This window comes from Rhinatrema bivittatum, chromosome 2 (assembly GCF_901001135.1).
Source record: "Rhinatrema bivittatum chromosome 2, aRhiBiv1.1, whole genome shotgun sequence".
NCBI classification, from domain to species: domain Eukaryota; kingdom Metazoa; phylum Chordata; class Amphibia; order Gymnophiona; family Rhinatrematidae; genus Rhinatrema; species Rhinatrema bivittatum.
This window is the reverse complement of record NC_042616.1, coordinates 220,842-240,094: the sequence shown is the minus strand read 5'-3', so window position 1 is coordinate 240,094 and position 19,253 is coordinate 220,842. Positions and strand designations below refer to the sequence as shown.

General features: G+C 47.6%; 1 protein-coding gene across 1 annotated transcript in view; it reads right to left on the bottom strand.

Moving 5' to 3' along the window:
* SLC4A2 (solute carrier family 4 member 2) overlaps positions 1-18,001 on the bottom strand; it is a 234,807-nt gene extending 216,806 nt beyond the window's left edge. The window contains exon 1 of the mRNA XM_029587230.1: positions 17,871-18,001. The gene's annotated coding sequence lies outside the window, so the exon portion shown is untranslated. The remainder of the gene's footprint in view (positions 1-17,870) is intronic.
* Between the last annotated feature and the right edge of the window lie 1,252 nt (positions 18,002-19,253).

Below are 19,253 nucleotides of genomic sequence, written 5' to 3'. Positions count from 1 at the left end.
AGATAATCAAATTTGCAGATGACACAAAATTGTTCAGAGTAGTTAAATCACAAGCAGATTGTGATAAATTGCAGGAAGACCTTGTGAGACTGGAAAATTGGGCATCCAAATGGCAGATGAAATTTAATGTGGATAAGTGCAAGGTGATGCATATAGGGAAAAATAACCCATGCTATAGTTATACGATGTTGGGTTCCATATTAGGTGCTACAACCCAAGAAAGAGATCTAGGTGTCATAGTGGATAACACATTGAAATCGTCAGCTCAGTGTGCTGCGGCAGTCAAAAAAGCAAACAATGTTGGGAATTATTAGAAAGGGAATGGTGAATAAAACGGAAAATGTCATAATGCCTCTGTATCGCTCCATGGTGAGACCACACCTTGAATACTGTGTACAATTCTGGTCGCCGCATCTCAAAAAAGATATAATTGAGATGGAGAAGGTACAGAGAAGGGCTACCAAAATGATAAGGGGAATGGAACAGCTCCCCTATGAGGAAAGACTAAAGAGGTTAGGACTTTTCAGCTTGGAGAAGAGACGGCTGAGGGGGGATATGATAGAGGTCTTTAAAATCATGAGAGGTCTAGAACAAATAGATGTGAATCGGTTATTTACACTTTTGAATAATAGAAGGACTAGGGGGCACTCCATGAAGTTAGCATGGGGCACATTTAAAACTAATCGGAGAAAATTCATTTTCACTCAACGCACAATTAAACTCTGGAATTTGTTGCCAGAGGATGTGGTTAGTGCAGTTAGTGTAGCTGGGTTCAAAAAAGGTCTGGATAAGTTCTTGGAGGAGAAGTCCATTAATTGCTATTAATCAAGTTTACTTAGGGAATAGCCACTGCTATTAATTGCATCAGTAGCATGGGATCTTCTTAGTGTTTGGGTAATTGCCAGGTCCTTGTGGCCTGGTTTGGCCTCTGTTGGAATCAGGATGCTGGGCTTGATGGACCCTTGGTCTGACCCAGCTACAGTAGGAGGGAGGGGGTTACAGAGACAAAGCAAATCAAATGTTTCAATTTTCAATGCAGAAAACCTTGGACGATATCTGTGTAGGCCACAGCAAGGTAGAGATGCCCAGGGCAGGAGAAAAAGAAGAAAAAGGATCAAGCTTGATTTCATTTATAAAAAAAACTGAGATTCCATCTTCTGTGCTTAAGCGGGAACACCAGAGGTCTAAAAGGGCCACTAAACGCAAAGAAAACCCCCAAAGTGAGGAGGCACAGAAAGAAGAGAGGGCACCCCTTGGAAGCACAGATGGAACAAGACTGAAGGGTCCCGCCTGATGGCAGTGACACAGGATCTCCCGCACATGCTCAGTCGGTCACGATGGCAGTGACACAGGATCTCCCGCAAATACTCAGTCGGTCACGATGGCAGTGACACAGAATCTCCCGCAAATACTCAGTCGGTCACGATGGCAGTGACACAGGATTTCCCGCACATGCTCAGTCGGTCACGATGGCAGTGACACAGGATCTCCCGCACATGCTCAGTCGGTCACGATGGCAGTGACACAGGATTTCCCGCACATGCTCAGTCGGTCACGATGGCAGTGACACAGGATCTCCCGCAAATACTCAGTCGGTCACGATGGCAGTGACACAGGATTTCCCGCACATGCTCAGTCGGTCACGATGGCAGTGACACAGGATCTCCCGCACATGCTCAGTCGGTCACGATGACAGTGACACAGGATCTCCCGCACATGCTCAGTCTGTCACAATGGCAGTGGCACAGGATCTCCCGCACATGCTCAGTCGGTCACGATGGCAGTGACACAGGATCTCCCGCACATGCTCAGTCGGTCACGATGGCAGTGACACAGAATCTCCCGCACATGCTCAGTCGGTCACGATGGCAGTGACACAGAATCTCCCGCACATGCTCAGTCGGTCACGATGGCAGTGACACAGGATCTCCCGCACATGCTCAGTCGGTCACGATGGCAGTGACACAGGATCTCCCGCACATGCTCAGTCGGTCACGATGACAGTGACACAGGATCTCCCGCACATGCTCAGTCTGTCACAATGGCAGTGGCACAGGATCTCCCGCACATGCTCAGTCGGTCACGATGGCAGTGACACAGGATCTCCCGCACATGCTCAGTCGGTCACGATAGCAGTGACACAGGATCTCCCACACATGCTCAGTCTCTCACGATGGCGGTGACACAGGATCTCCCGCACATGCTCAGTCTATCATGATGGCAGTGACACAGGATCTCCCGCACATGCTCAGTCGGTCACGATGGCAGTGACACAGGATCTCCCGCACATGCTCAGTCTATCATGATGGCAGTGACACAGGATCTCCCGCACATGCTCAGTCGGTCACGATGGCAGTGACACAGGATCTCCCGCACATGCTCAGTCTATCATGATGGCAGTGACACAGGATCTCCCGCACATGCTCAGTCGGTCACGATGGCAGTGACACAGGATCTCCCGCACATGCTCAGTCTATCATGATGGCAGTGACACAGGATCTCCCGCACATGCTCAGTCGGTCACGATGGCAGTGACACAGGATCTCCCGCACATGCTCAGTCGGTTATGATGGCAGTGACACAGGATCTCCCGCACATGCTCAGTCTCAGCACCTAATAACAGGAAGAGCTTGCAGAAGACTGCTGGGTCCTGGGCAGACACTACAGAGGTCCACCCATATGTAGGGACCGTCCCGTCTTCAGGTCCATTCTACCCTATGATGGGAGGCTGCCCAATCTAACCCCGATCTTTAAAAAGAGCTCTGGGGTGGTCTGGGAAACTATGCTGTGCCTGGAAAAATTGTGGAAACTTTCATAAAAGAACACAATTACTGAACATATAGATAACCTAAGAATTACCATACTGGGTCAGACCTAGCATCCCGTGTCCCACAGTGGCCAGTCCAGGTCCCAAACAGTAAATAGATCCCACGCTGCTACTGTGCAGTAATAAGCAGTGGCTATTCCCTAAATCTATTTTGTTAACAGTTTATAGATTTCTCCTCTAGGAAGTTAACCAAACCTTTTTTTAAACCCAGTTTTGCTGTCTGCCTTAACCACATCTTCCAATAATTAATTCCATGGCTTAACTGTGGATTGAGTAAAAAAAAAGAATTTTCTCCAATTTGTTTTGAATGTGCTACTTACTGCATCATAGAGTGCCCCCCTAGTCTTAGTATTTTTCGAAAGACTAAACAACAGCTGACATCAAAGCATTGGCAAGGGAGCCAGCAGCACTTTTCCGGAGCTCTCTCACGTCCTTAAATCTTCAGGCTTAAGCAACACAGATATTTTCAAGTTTTGTAATTGTTTTTTACTCTGCTTTTACATAAGAGAACAGGATAAGCCATACTGGGTCAGACCAAGGGGCCATCAAGCCCAGCATCCCGTCTCCAGCAGTGGCCAATCCAGGTCACAAGTACCTGGCAAGTACCCAAAACCATTAAACAAATCTCAGCAGCACGTCTCCTGAGCAATACAAGATTACACGACCATATTTCGCCAGTTTTATTTAACCTACATTGGTTACCAATATACCGGAGGATTCAATACAAAATCTTATCTACTCCCCACAATCTTATCTATAGCAATAAAAGTCCTTGGCTTACATCTAGTCTTCATCTTTAATATTCCCTCACGCAATCTCCAAAGGAACAATCAACACCCCCTTCAAGTTTCCTTCCCCTAAACCACCTGGCTTGCAATGGACTGGAGACCGCACCTTCTCCGTCCCCGATATTTGGAGTCCAATCCCATCCACACTGAGAGCTCTCTCTAACCAAAAAATAATTCAAGCAAGCCTTTAAAAATTATTGTGAATTCTAAGTTTTAATTCTGTCTGCCTGGGCCGTTTTTAATATTCTGATCGTTTTGATTTGTTTTATCTGTATGATTTTATGTTTTTCGTTTAAAAGTTGTATTATGTTTGTTCTTTTGTAAGCCACCCTGAACATTCGAGGGCATGGTTAATAAATCCTTTAAAATAAATTAAAAAAAAATAAAAAATATTGCTTATTAATTAATAGCAGTTTATGGATTTTTCCTCTAGTAACTTATCCAAACCTTTTTTTAAACCCAGTCGTACTAACTGCTGTAACCACTTCCTCTGGCAATGAATTCCAGAGCTTAACTGTGCGCTGAGTGAAAAATAATTTTCTTTGATTTGTTTTAAATGAGCTACTTGCTAACTTCATGGAGTGCCCCCCTGGTCCTTCTATTATCTGAGAGAGTAAATAACTGATTTACATTAACTTGTTCAAGTCCTTTCATGATCTTAAAGACCTCTATCATATCCCCCCTCAGTCGTCTCCTCTCCAAGCTGAACAGCCCTAACCTCGTCAAACGTTCCTCATAGGGGAGCTGTTCCTTTCCCTTTATCATTTTGGTTGCCCTTCTCTGTACCTTCTCCATCGCAACTATATCTTTTTTGAGATGCGGCGACCAGAATTGTACACAGTATTCAAAGTGCGGTCTCACCATGAACGACACATTGCGATATTCTCCCTGCAAAAAGGTGAATAGTGGAGTGCCCCAGGGCTCTGTTCTGGGGCAACCACTTTTGAACATGTTAGTGAATGACCTGGAAATGGGAACGATGACGGAGTTTCTCAACTTTCTTGAGGATACAAAATGAGTCAACGTGGTAAATTGACATGAGGATTGTGAGAAATTGTTGGAAGACCTTGCAAAACTGGCAGACTGGCCATGGAAACAGCAGAAGACATTTAATGTGGTCAAGTGCAAAGTGATGTACATAGACAAGAGTAATCCGATTTATAGTTATATAATGCAAGGGTGACCATTAGGAGTCACCATTCAGGAAAAGGATCTAGGGTTCACCGTTGAAAATACATTGAAATCCTCTGCTCAGTGTGCAGCAGCAGCCAAGAAAGCAAATAAAATGCTAGGAATTATTAGGAAAGGAATGGAGAATAAAACAGAGAATATCATAATGCCTCTGTATCACTCCATGGTGCGACCTCATCTTGTGTTCATATATCATACACAAACAGAACGCTGGGGATTATTAGGAAAGGAATGGAGAATAAAACAGAGAATATCATAATGCCTCTGTATCGCTCCATGGTGCATCCCCATCTTGTGTTCATATATCATACACAAACAGGATGCTGGGGATTATTAGGAAAGGAATGGAGAATAAAACAGAGAATATCATAATGTCTCTGTATCGCTCCATGGTGCAACCTCATCTTGTGTTCATATATCATACACAAACAGAATGCTGGGGATTATTAGGAAAGGAATGGAGAATAAAACAGAGAATATCATAATGCCTCTGTATCGCTCCATGGTGCGACCTCATCTTGTGTTCATATATCATACACAAACAGAATGCTGGGGATTATTAGGAAAGGAATGGAGAATAAAACAGAGAATATCATAATGTCTCTATCGCTCCATGGTGCATCCTCATCTTGTGTTCATATATCATACACAAACAGAATGCTGGGGATTATTAGGAAAGGAATGGAGAATAAAACAGAGAATATCATAATGCCTCTGTATCACTCCATGGTGCATCCTCATCTTGTGTTCATATATCATACACAAACAGAATGCTGGGGATTATTAGGAAAGGAATGGAGAATAAAACAGAGAATATCATAATGCCTCTGTATCGCTCCATGGTGCATCCTCATCTTGTGTTCATATATCATACACAAACAGAAGGCTGAGGATTATTAGGAAAGGAATGGAGAATAAAACAGAGAATATCATAATGTCTCTGTATCACTCCATGGTGCATCCTCATCTTGTGTTCATATATCATACACAAACAGAATGCTGGGGATTATTAGGAAAGGAATGGAGAATAAAACAGAGAATATCCTAATGCCTCTGTATCGCTCCATGGTGCATCCTCATCTTGTGTTCATATATCATACACAAACAGAATGCTGGGGATTATTAGGAAAGGAATGGAGAATAAAACAGAGAATATCATAATGCCTCTGTATCACTCCATGGTGCATCCTCATCTTGTGTTCATATATCATACACAAACAGAATGCTAGGGATTATTAGGAAAGGAATGGAGAATAAAACAGAATATCCTAATGCCTCTGTATCACTCCATGGTGCATCCTCATCTTGTGTTCATATATCATACACAAACAGAACGCTGGGGATTATTAGGAAAGGAATGGAGAATAAAACAGAGAATATCATAATGTCTCTGTATCACTCCATGGTGCATCCTCATCTTGTGTTCATATATCATACACAAACAGAATGCTGGGGATTATTAGGAAAGGAATGGGGAATAAAACAGAGAATATCATAATGTCTCTGTATCACTCCATGGTGCATCCTCATCTTGTGTTCATATATCATACACAAACAGAATGCTGGGGATTATTAGGAAAGGAATGGAGAATAAATAGAGAATATCATAATGCCTCTGTATCACTCCATGGTGCATCGTCATCTTGTGTTCATATATCATACACAAACAGAATGCTGGGGATTATTAGGAAGGGAATGGAGAATAAAACAGAGAATATCATAATGTCTCTGTATCACTCCATGGTGTGACCTCATCTTGTGTTCATATATCATACACAAACAGAATGCTGGGGATTATTAGGAAAGGAATGGAGAATAAAACAGAGAATATCATAATGTCCCTGTATCACTCCATGGTGCAACCTCATCTTGTGTTCATATATCATACACAAACAGAATGCTGGGGATTATTAGGAAAGGAATGGAGAATAAAACAGAGAATATCATAATGCCTCTGTATCACTCCATGGTGTGACCTCATCTTGTGTTCATATACCATACACAAACAGAATGCTGGGGATTATTAGGAAGGGAATGGAGAATAAAACAGAGAATATCATAATGTCTCTGTATCACTCCATGGTGTGACCTCATCTTGTGTTCATATATCATACACAAACAGAATGCTGGGGATTATTAGGAAAGGAATGGAGAATAAAACAGAGAATATCATAATGTCCCTGTATCACTCCATGGTGCAACCTCATCTTGTGTTCATATATCATACACAAACAGAATGCTGGGGATTATTAGGAAAGGAATGGAGAATAAAACAGAGAATATCATAATGCCTCTGTATCACTCCATGGTGCATCCTCATCTTGTGTTCATATATCATACACAAACAGAATGCTGGGGATTATTAGGAAAGGACTGGAGAATAAAACAGAGAATATCATAATGTCTCTGTATCACTCCATGGTGCATCCTCATCTTGTGTTCATATATCATACACAAACAGAATGCTGGGGATTATTAGGGAAGGAATGGAGAATAAAACAGAGAATATCATAATGTCTCTGTATCACTCCATGGTGTGACCTCATCTTGTGTTCATATATCATACACACACACAATGCTGGGGTTTATTAGGAAAGGAATGGAGAATAAAACAGAGAATATCATAATGCCTCTGTATCACTCCATGGTGCATCCTCATCTTGTGTTCATATATCATACACAAACAGAATGCTGGGGATTATTAGGAAAGGAATGGAGAATAAAACAGAGAATATCATAATGTCTCTGTATCACTCCATGGTGTGACCTCATCTTGTGTTCATAAATCATACACAAACAGAATGCTGGGGATTATTAGGAAAGGAATGGAGAATAAAACAGAGAATATCATAATGTCTCTGTATCACTCCATGGTGTGACCTCATCTTGTGTTCATAAATCATACACAAACAGAATGCTGGGGATTATTAGGAAAGGAATGGAGAATAAAACAGAGAATATCATAATGTCTCTGTATCACTCCATGGTGTGACCTCATCTTGTGTTCATAAATCATACACAAACAGAATGCTGGGGATTATTAGGAAAGGAATGGAGAATAAAACAGAGAATATCATAATGTCTCTGTATCACTCCATGGTGTGACCTCATCTTGTGTTCATATATCATACACAAACAGAATGCTGGGGATTATTAGGAAAGGAATGGAGAATAAAACAGAGAATATCATAATGTCTCTGTATCACTCCATGGTGTGACCTCATCTTGTGTTCATAAATCATACACAAACAGAATGCTGGGGATTATTAGGAAAGGAATGGAGAATAAAACAGAGAATATCATAATGTCTCTGTATCACTCCATGGTGTGACCTCATCTTGTGTTCATAAATCATACACAAACAGGATGCTGGGAATTATTAGGGAAGGAATGGAGAATAAAACAGAGAATATCATAATGTCCCTGTATCACTCCATGGTGTGACCTCATCTTGAGTATTGTGTGCAGTTCTGGTCACCACATCTCAAGAAAGATAGAGCAGAATTAGCAAAGGTACAGAGAAGGGCGACCAAGATGATAAAGGGGATGGAACAGCTCCCCTATGAGGAAAGGCTGAGGAGGTTAGGGCTGTTCAGTCTGGAGAAGAGACGACTGAGGGGAGATAAAAAGAAGGTCTATAAAATATTTAGTGGCGTGGAACGAATAAATGTTAATCAGTTGTTTACGTTTTGAAAAAGTACAATAGCTACAGAGGACATGCAATGAAGTCACTAGGTGTAGGTGATACATTTAAAAACCATAATTAAGCTCTGGAATTCACTGCCAGAGGATGAGGTGAAAGCTATTAAAGTAGCTGCATTTAAAAATGATTCGGGTAAGTTCCTGGAGGAAAAGCCCATTAAGATGGAGCTCCAGAAATCCCCTGTTTATTCCTGGGATCAGCAGCTTGGAATATATTTACCCCTTGGGATCCTGCCGGGTACCTGTGACCTGGATTGGCCACTATTGGAGACAGGATACTGGGCTTGATGGACCCTTGGTCTGACCCAGCATGGCAATTTCTTATGTTCTTATGTAATTTAGGAATCCTGCCAGGTACCTGTGACCTGGATTGGCCACTGTTGGAATCAGGATGCTGGGCTTGATGGACCCTTGATCTGACCCAGCATGGCAATTTCTTATGTTCTTATGTAATTTAGGAATCCTGCCGGGTACCTGTGACCTGGATTGGCCACTGTGGGAATCAGGATGCTGGGCTTGATGGACCCTTGATCTGACCCAGCATGGCAATTTTTTATGTTCTTATGTAATTTAGGAATCCTGCCGGGTACCTGTGACCTGGATTGGCCACTGTTGGAATCAGGATGCTGGGCTTGATGGACCCTCGGTCTGACCCAGCATGGCAATTTCTTATGTTCTTATGTAATTTAGGAATCCTGCCAGGTACCTGTGACCTGGATTGGCCACTGTTGGAATCAGGATGCTGGGCTTGATGGACCCTTGATCTGACCCAGCATGGCAATTTCTTATGTTCTTATGTAATTTAGGAATCCTGCCGGGTACCTGTGACCTGGATTGGCCACTGTGGGAATCAGGATGCTGGGCTTGATGGACCCTTGATCTGACCCAGCATGACAATTTCTTATGTTCTTATGTAATTTAGGAATCCTGCCGGGTACCTGTGACCTGGATTGGCCACTGTTGGAATCAGGATGCTGGGCTTGATGGACCCTCGGTCTGACCCAGCATGGAAATTTCTTATGTTCTTATGTAATTTAGGAATCCTGCCGGGTACCTGTTACCTGGATTGGCCACTGTTGGAATCAGGATGCTGGGCTTGATGGACCCTTGATCTGACCCAGTATGGCAATTTCTTATGTTCTTATGTAATTTAGGAATCCTGCCAGGTACCTGTGACCTGGATTGGCCACTGTTGGAATCAGGATGCTGGGCTTGATGGACCCTCGGTCTGACCCAGTGTGGGAAATCTTATGTTCTTATGTAATTTAGGAATCCTGCCAGGTACCTGTGACCTGGATTGGCCACTGTTGGAGACAGGATACTGGGCTTGATGGACCCTCGGTCTGACCCAGTGTGGGAAATCTTATGTTCTTATGACGCAAAATTATTCTGAATAGTTAAATCGCAAGCAGATTGTGAGAACTTGCCGGAGGGAAATAAAGAGACTGGGCATGCAAAGGGTAGATGAAATTTAATGTAGGCAAGTATTGGACTCAAGAAACAAATCTGAAACCGACCCAAGATGCTGATAAGACATGCCAAAGTAGAGTTTGAACATATACAGCGTGGCCTCACAGTGGTCATGTAATTGATTACACCGAACTGGTCTAAAAAAAACGCTGTGAGAGCGTTTCGCACATCGTATTGTCTCAACAAATATTGACGATTATTGCACCAAGTTGCTCAATCTGAATTATTGAATTTTAGACCGCCTGTGTATCTTTCACAATTGAAGACATTAATCAATGATAGCCCCTGAGGCAGCTCCTGCGTGAGCGAAACCCGGCCAGAGTCGGGCTTATTCTAATAAAGGCTGCATTTTACTGATCACCTTGTGTTTCTTCGCAATTGCAAAGTAATGCACATAGGTGTGGTCGCTCCATGCTGCCATGAGTTGGGAAGATGCCAAGAGTACAAAAAGGGACAAAACCAAAAAATACAGCGAAGAGGCTGCTTACCTCAGCAGTCCTTGCTTAGAGTGGGCTCGCTGCCTTCCGATCCAAGGCTTCACAGATCCTCCCTGGCCCAGAATGCCTTGCTTGGCTGCTTCTTAAGGAGGACCAGGCCAGATAGCTGAGGCTGGACCTTTAAGGTGTTCTGAGGCAGTTTTTTTTCTATACACTCCCTCTCGATGGGGGAAAAGTACCGATGCTGTAGTTATTTATTTTATTTAACGTGTTTTATAGCGCCGCTATCTTCCAACGAGGTCAACGCTGGCATATCGTCACACAAATAAGTTAAAAGAATAGATGTTAAAACGACTTACAATAAAAAAAAAAATTAAGAAAACAATTTTAAAACGAAGTCCCTTCACTTGCTTCCTGAATAACATCTGTCTCACTCCCCCCACAGCTCCACGGGCATCCCACGGGCAATAGAAGAGAAAGCCCTCGCATGGGTCGACCTTAACTTCCAGTGCCACAATGGCGGAACAACACGTGAATTAGCATCCCATGACCCCAGAACCCGGGTCAGCCCGTGGCGTTAGCTAAGATGCATGCAGGTCTATTTTAACCCCCTGTAAGGTTAATTTGGAATCTATTATAAGCCCCAATCTATTAAAACTCCCAAGTTAGCTGATTCAGTACAGAAGTTCAGAATAACCACCATAACAGTTTGTTCTTCCCATGATGTCAGGTTCTATAGGAAACAGATCTAGGTGTCATAGTGGATAACACATTGAAATCGTGGGCTCAGTTTGCTGCGGCAGTCAAAAAAGCAAACAGAATGTTGGGAATTATTAGGAAGGGAATGGTGAATAAAACGGAAAATGTCATAATGCCTCTGTATCGCTCCATGGTGAGACCGCACCTTGAATACTGTGTACAATTCTGGTCGCCACATCTCAAAAAAGATATAATTGCGATGGAGAAGGTACAGAGAAGGGCTACCAAAATGATAAAGGGGAATGGAACTGCTCCCCTATCACATGAGGTAGTGTTACAATTCATAGCCACCTCCTCCCCTCCCTCTATCGCACCACCTGCTACCAGCGTCCCCCACCTCCTCCCCTCCCTCTATCGCACCGCCCGCTACCAGCGTCCCCCACCTCCTCCCCTCCCTCTATCGCACCGCCCGCTACCAGCGTCCCCCACCTCCTCCCTTCCCTCTATCGCACCACCCGCTACCAGCGTCCCCCCACCTCCTCCCTTCCCTCTATCGCACCGCCCGCTACCAGCGTCCCCCCACCTCCTCCCCTCCCTCTATCGCACCACCCGCTACCAGCGTCCCCCCACCTCACCGCCCGCTACCAGCGTCCCCCCACCTCCTCCCTTCCCCCTATCGCACCGCCCGCTACCAGCGTCCCCCCACCTCCTCCCCTCCCTCTATCGCACCGCCCGCTACCAGCGTCCCCCCACCTCCTCCCTTCCCTCTATCACACCACCCGCTACCAGCGTCCCCCCACCTCACCACCCGCTACCAGCGTCCCCCCACCTCACCACCCGCTACCAGCGTCCCCCCACCTCCTCCCTTCCCTCTATCGCACCACCCGCTACCAGCGTCCCCCCACCTCCTCCCTTCCCTCTATCACACCACCCGCTACCAGCGTCCCCCCACCTCCTCCCCTCCCTCTATCGCACCACCCGCTACCAGCGTCCCCCACCTCCTCCCTTCCCTCTATCGCACCACCCGCTACCAGCGTCCCCCTACCTCCTCCCTTCCCTCTATCGCACCACCCGCTACCAGCGTCCCCCTACCTCCTCCCTTCCCTCTATCACACCACCCGCTACCAGCGTCCCCCACCTCCTCCCTTCCCTCTATCGCACCACCCGCTACCAGCGTCCCCCTACCTCCTCCCTTCCCTCTATCGCACCACCCGCTACCAGCGTCCCCCTACCTCCTCCCTTCCCTCTATCGCACCACCCGCTACCAGCGTCCCCCTACCTCCTCCCTTCCCTCTATCGCACCACCCGCTACCAGCGTCCCCCTACCTCCTCCCTTCCCTCTATCACACCACCCGCTACCAGCGTCCCCCACCTCCTCCCTTCCCCCATCCCAGTGTCCCCCGGGTCCAGGGAGTTTGACTGAGGGGATCGGAGGAGGTGAAACAGGGTTTTTCAGTTCATCAGTAACCGGATGATGCAGAATCTTTAAGACTACATGTTGGGAAAACCAATTCTACATTTCTGTCGAGAGAAAGAATTTCTGAGTAAACATGGACACCATTTCCTCTCTTAACCCCACACCAGGGTCCCATTTCAGGAAACAGTTATTTTGGACACGGTAGATAATGCTGTAATGCTACGTCCTTCAGATCCTAAGCACGGGCTATTTTAAGTTACGCAAGCTTCAGCTCCTAAAAGCTATTTTAGAAGCCAATGACTCGTTCTTTGGTGCCAGCTCTTGTAATGACAGTGGTTGACTCCTGTAATTCATTGTGTTCAGGTCTCCCAGCTTCCTCTATCAAAACTCAGCAGCGGGAGCAGGGATATCGCCTGCTGCTCAGCCTTTCCCGGGCTCCCTGGTACACAACGGATCGATTTTAAAACATCATTGGGGACTTAAGGTCATTGAAAGTGATGGACCTTCTTACTGTAAAAATTGGCTGAATCCCTATGAGCCTAGGAGAGACTCAAACACATTTATAACAGGTCCCTACTACTGGCTCTTTATGACAGGTTTGCTACCTGTGCCCCCAACTCCTCCAGTCCAGAATCCCCCCACCTCCTCCCTTCCCCTCTATCACAATGGGGATCTCACAGCAGGGGGTTACACCTCTCTCACTGTATGCACGCTGTCAGTGCCAGTGATCACACAGCAGGGGGTTACACCTCTCACTGTATGTACGCTGTCAGTGCCAGTGATCACACAGCAGGGGGTTACACCTCTCTCACTGTATGTACGCTGTCAGTGCCAGTGATCACACAGCAGGGGGTTACACCTCTCTCACTGTATGCACGCTCTCAGTGCCAGTGATCACACAGCAGAGGATTACACCTCTCTCACTGTATGCAGGCTGTCAGTGCCAGTGATCATACAGCAGAGGATTACACCTCTCACTGTATGTACGCTCTCAGTGCCAGTGATCACACAGCAGGGGGTTACACCTCTCTCACTGTATGTACGCTCTCAGTGCCAGTGATCACACAGCAGGGGGTTACACCTCTCTCACTGTATGTACGCTGTCAGTGCCAGTGATCATACAGCAGAGGATTACACCTCTCACTGTATGCAGGCTGTCAGTGCCAGTGATCACACAGCAGGGGGTTACACCTCTCTCACTGTATGTACGCTGTCAGTGCCAGTGATCACACAGCAGGGGGTTACACCTCTCTCACTGTATGTACGCTGTCAGTGCCAGTGATCACACAGCAGGGGGTTACACCTCTCTCACTGTATGCACACTCTCAGTGCTAGTGATCACACAGCAGGGGGTTACACCTCTCTCACTGTATGTACGCTCTCAGTGCCAGTGATCACACAGCAGGGGGTTACACCTCTCTCACTGTATGCAGGCTCTCAGTGCCAGTGATCACACAGCAGGGGGTTACACCTCTCTCACTGTATGCACACTCTCAGTGCCAGTGATCACACAGCAGGGGGTTACACCTCTCTCACTGTATGTACGCTGTCAGTGCCAGTGATCACACAGCAGGGGGTTACACCTCTCTCACTGTATGCACTCTCTCAGTGCCAGTGATCACACAGCAGGGGGTTACACCTCTCTCACTGTATGTACGCTGTCAGTGCCAGTGATCACACAGCAGGGGGTTACACCTCTCTCACTGTATGCACTCTCTCAGTGCCAGTGATCACACAGCAGGGGGTTACACCGCTCTCACTGTATGCAGGCTCTCAGTGCCAGTGATCACACAGCAGGGGGTTACACCTCTCTCACTGTATGTACGCTGTAAGTGCCAGTGATCACACAGCAGGGGGTTACACCTCTCTCACTGTATGTACGCTGTCAGTGCCAGTGATCACACAGCAGGGGGTTACACCTCTCTCACTGTATGTACGCTGTCAGTGCCAGTGATCCCCACAGCAGGGGGTTACACCTCTCTCACTGTATGCAGGCTGTCAGTGCCAGTGATCACACAGCAGGGGGTTACACCTCTCTCACTGTATGCACACTCTCAGTGCCAGTGATCACATAGCAGGGGGTTACACCTCTCTCACTGTATGTACGCTCTCAGTGCCAGTGATCACACAGCAGGGGGTTACACCTCTCTCACTGTATGCAGGCTCTCAGTGCCAGTGATCACACAGCAGGGGGTTACACCTCTCTCACTGTATGCACACTCTCAGTGCCAGTGATCACACAGCAGGGGGTTACACCTCTCTCACTGTATGTACGCTGTCAGTGCCAGTGATCACACAGCAGGGGGTTACACCTCTCTCACTGTATGTACGCTGTCAGTGCCAGTGATCACACAGCAGGGGGTTACACCTCTCTCACTGTATGCAGGCTGTCAGTGCCAGTGATCACACAGCAGGGGGTTACACCTCTCTCACTGTATGCAGGCTGTCAGTGCCAGTAATCCCACGGCAGGGGGTTACACCTCTCTCACTGTATGCAGGCTGTCAGTGCCAGTGATCACACAGCAGGGGGTTACACCTCTCTCACTGTATGCACGCTCTCAGTGCCAGTGATCACACAGCAGGGGGTTACACCTCTCTCACTGTATGTACGCTGTCAGTGCCAGTGATCACACAGCAGGGGGTTACACCTCTCTCACTGTATGTACGCTGTCAGTGCCAGTGATCACACAGCAGGGGGTTACACCTCTCTCACTGTATGTACGCTGTCAGTGCCAGTGATCACACAGCAGGGGGTTACACCTCTCTCATGGTATGCACGCTCTCAGTGCCAGTGATCACACAGCAGGAGGTTACACCTCTCTCACTGTATGCATGCTGTCAGTGCCAGTGATCACACAGCAGGGGGTTACACCTCTCTCACTGTATGCACGCTGTCAGTGCCAGTGATCACACAGCAGGGGGTTACACCTCTCTCACTGTATGCAGGCTGTCAGTGCCAGTGATCACACAGCAGGGGGTTACACCTCTCTCACTGTATGTACGCTCTCAGTGCCAGTGATCACACAGCAGGGGGTTACACCTCTCTCACTGTATGTATGCTGTCAGTGCCAGTGATCACACAGCAGGGGGTTACACCTCTCTCACTGTATGCACGCTGTCAGTGCCAGTGATCACACAGCAGGGGGTTACACCTCTCTCACGGTATGCACGCTCTCAGTGCCAGTAATCACACAGCAGGGGGTTACACCTCTCTCATGGTATGCACGCTCTCAGTGCCAGTGATCACACAGCAGGGGGTTACACCTCTCTCACTATATGTACGCTGTCAGTGCCAGTGATCACACAGCAGGGGGTTACACCTCTCTCACTGTATGTACGCTGTCAGTGCCAGTGATCACACAGCAGGGGGTTACACCTCTCTCACTGTATGTACGCTGTCAGTGCCAGTGATCACACAGCAGGGGGTTACACCTCTCTCACTATATGTACGCTGTCAGTGCCAGTGATCACACAGCAGGGGGTTACACCTCTCTCACTGTATGTACGCTGTCAGTGCCAGTGATCACACAGCAGGGGGTTACACCTCTCTCACTGTATGCACACTCTCAGTGCCAGTGATCACACAGCAGGGGGTTACACCTCTCTCACTGTATGTACGCTGTCAGTGCCAGTGATCACACAGCAGGGGGTTACACCTCTCTCACTGTATGTACGCTGTCAGTGCCAGTGATCACACAGCAGGGGGACACACCTCTCTCACTGTATGCAGGCTGTCAGTGCCAGTGATCACACAGCAGGGGTTACACCTCTCTCACTGTATGTACGCTGTCAGTGCCAGTGATCACACAGCAGGGGGTTACACCTCTCTCACTGTATGCAGGCTGTCAGTGCCAGTGATCACACAGCAGGGGTTACACCTCTCTCACTGTATGTACGCTGTCAGTGCCAGTGATCACACAGCAGGGGGTTACACCTCTCTCACTGTATGTACGCTGTCAGTGTCAGTGATCACACAGCAGGGGGTTACACCTCTCTCACTGTATGCACACTGTCAGTGGCAGTGATCCCACGGCAGGGGGTTACACCTCTCTCACTGTATGTACGCTGTCAGTGGCAGTGATCACACAGCAGGGGGTTACACCTCTCTCACTGTATGCATGCTGTCAGTGCCAGTGATCCCACAGCAGGGGGTCACACCTCTCTCACTGTATGCACACTGTCAGTGCCAGTGATCCCACGGCAGGGGGTTACACCTCTCTCACTATATGTACGCTGTCAGTGGCAGTGATCACACAGCAGGGGGTTACACCTCTCACTGTATGCACGCTGTCAGTGCCAGTGATCACACATCAGGGGGTTACACCTCTCTCACTGTATGTACGCTGTCAGTGGCAGTGATCACACAGCAGGGGGTTACACCTCTCTCACTGTATGCAGGCTGTCAGTGCCAGTGATCACACAGCAGGGGTTACACCTCTCTCACTGTATGTACGCTGTCAGTGCCAGTGATCACACAGCAGGGGGTTACACCTCTCTCACTGTATGTACGCTGTCAGTGTCAGTGATCACACAGCAGGGGGTTACACCTCTCTCACTGTATGCACACTGTCAGTGCCAGTGATCACACAGCAGGGGGTTACACCTCTCTCACTGTATGCACACTGTCAGTGGCAGTAATCCCACGGCAGGGGGTTACACCTCTCTCACTGTATGTACGCTGTCAGTGGCAGTGATCACACAGCAGGGGGTTACACCTCTCTCACTGTATGCATGCTGTCAGTGCCAGTGATCCCACAGCAGGGGGTCACACCTCTCTCACTGTATGCACACTGTCAGTGCCAGTGATCCCACGGCAGGGGGTTACACCTCTCTCACTATATGTACGCTGTCAGTGGCAGTGATCACACAGCAGGGGGTTACACCTCTCTCACTGTATGCACGCTGTCAGTGCCAGTGATCATACATCAGGGGGTTACACCTCTCTCACTGTATGTACGCTGTCAGTGCCAGTGATCACACAGCAGAGGGTTACACCTCTCTCACTGTATGCACGCTGTCAGTGCCAGTGATCCCACAGCAGGGGGTCACACCTCTCCCTGTACGCATGTTGTTGGTTTGGTTTGAGGGGATAGAAAAGGCAGATTCCAGCATTCTTTGCATGCATACCACTGCTTTCTTGTATTTTTAGTGTCATGAGTCAGTCACAAAATCCTCTCTGTGCTTAACCTGCCGGGACATGATTTAGCTTCCTCAGTCAGAGTTTGCCGATTCTCTGGGGCCTGCCCTGCACTGTTACTTTTGGAAGAAGTAAACACAAAACCCTGGAAGAATGCCAAGGCAGAGAGAGAGATTGAGATTGAGAGATAGAGAGGACTTACCCCTGGCTGTGTGTGCTCAGCAGAGCGCAGCAGACTCCATGGCTGCAGGGATACTCAGCAGCAGGCACTGAGGGAGGACTCAGCTCTGCCTTCCTCTCCCCGATGAGCTGCAGTCATGTGACCGTGCAGAGATTCCTAGAGAGAGAGAGAGAGGATGAGACACGTCCTGGTGACAGTGGCTGACACTCCGGCCCCGGGACAGGCGTCATGGGCGACCTCCAGCTCAGGAGGAGGGAGCTACAGAGGTGACAACCCTGCAAAGCAAGGAGGCTGTCCTCAGCAACCTGTCTAGGTGCAATCCTGAGGACCTGCCAAGCAATGCGCAGAGAAAACCTGGAGCAGAAAATCGGAGATGAAGGTCCTCCCCAACTCTGCACTTCTCTGTTTGGCTGAAGAATTGAGGACAGAAATTACACAGCTTGATGTCAGAAAGGAAAATTCTGCAGACAGAAGTTACTCCACCGACTTAAACCCATCCCCAGGACAGCCTATTTAATACACCCCGCCATCACTACCTTCACTCGCTCTGCCGCAGACCCCATCTCACTGTGACTCAAAGAGAGGAGGCCCGGAGATTGTGTGTGTATGGATGAGAGAGAGTCTGTGTCATTGTGTATGAAAGAGAGCCTGTGTGCATGCATGTATGCTTGTATGTGTGTGAGACAGTCTGTGTGCATGTATGACAACCTTTGTGTACATGTATGTGTGAGACAGTCTGTGTGCATGAATGACAACCTTTGTGTGTATGTGAGACAGACTGTGTGCATGAATGACAACCTTTGTGTACATGTGTGTGTGTGAGAGTCTGTGTGCATACGTGAGGTAGCTCGCTCTCTCCCTTACACAGGCTCTCACACACACCCTGTCTCCAAATCACACACATATGCTGTCTCTCAGACTTCCCCACCTCACTCCTTCCTGTCTTACATCATCATCTCACCACTTCCACACTAAACCACCCTCCCACACAGCCTCATCCAGTCACCACCTATACCTTCAGGAATCTCAAAGTCGTCAATCCTTGTATCCTCACCACTACTCTTTCATCTCTCATTTCCTCTAACTGCTGTCTCTCAGACTTCCCCACCTCACTCCTTCCTGTCTTACATCATCATCTCACCACTTCCACACTAAACCACCCTCCCACACAGCCTCATCCAGTCACCTCCTACACCTTCAGGGACCTCCAAGCTGTCAATCCTTGTATCCTCACCACTACTCTTTCATCTCTCATTTCCTCTAACTGCTGTCTCTCAGACTTCCCCACCTCACTCCTTCCTGTCTTACATCATCATCTCACCACTTCCACATTAACCCACCCTCCCACACAGCCTCATCCAGTCACCACCTACACCTTCAGGGACCTCCAAGCTGTCAATCCTT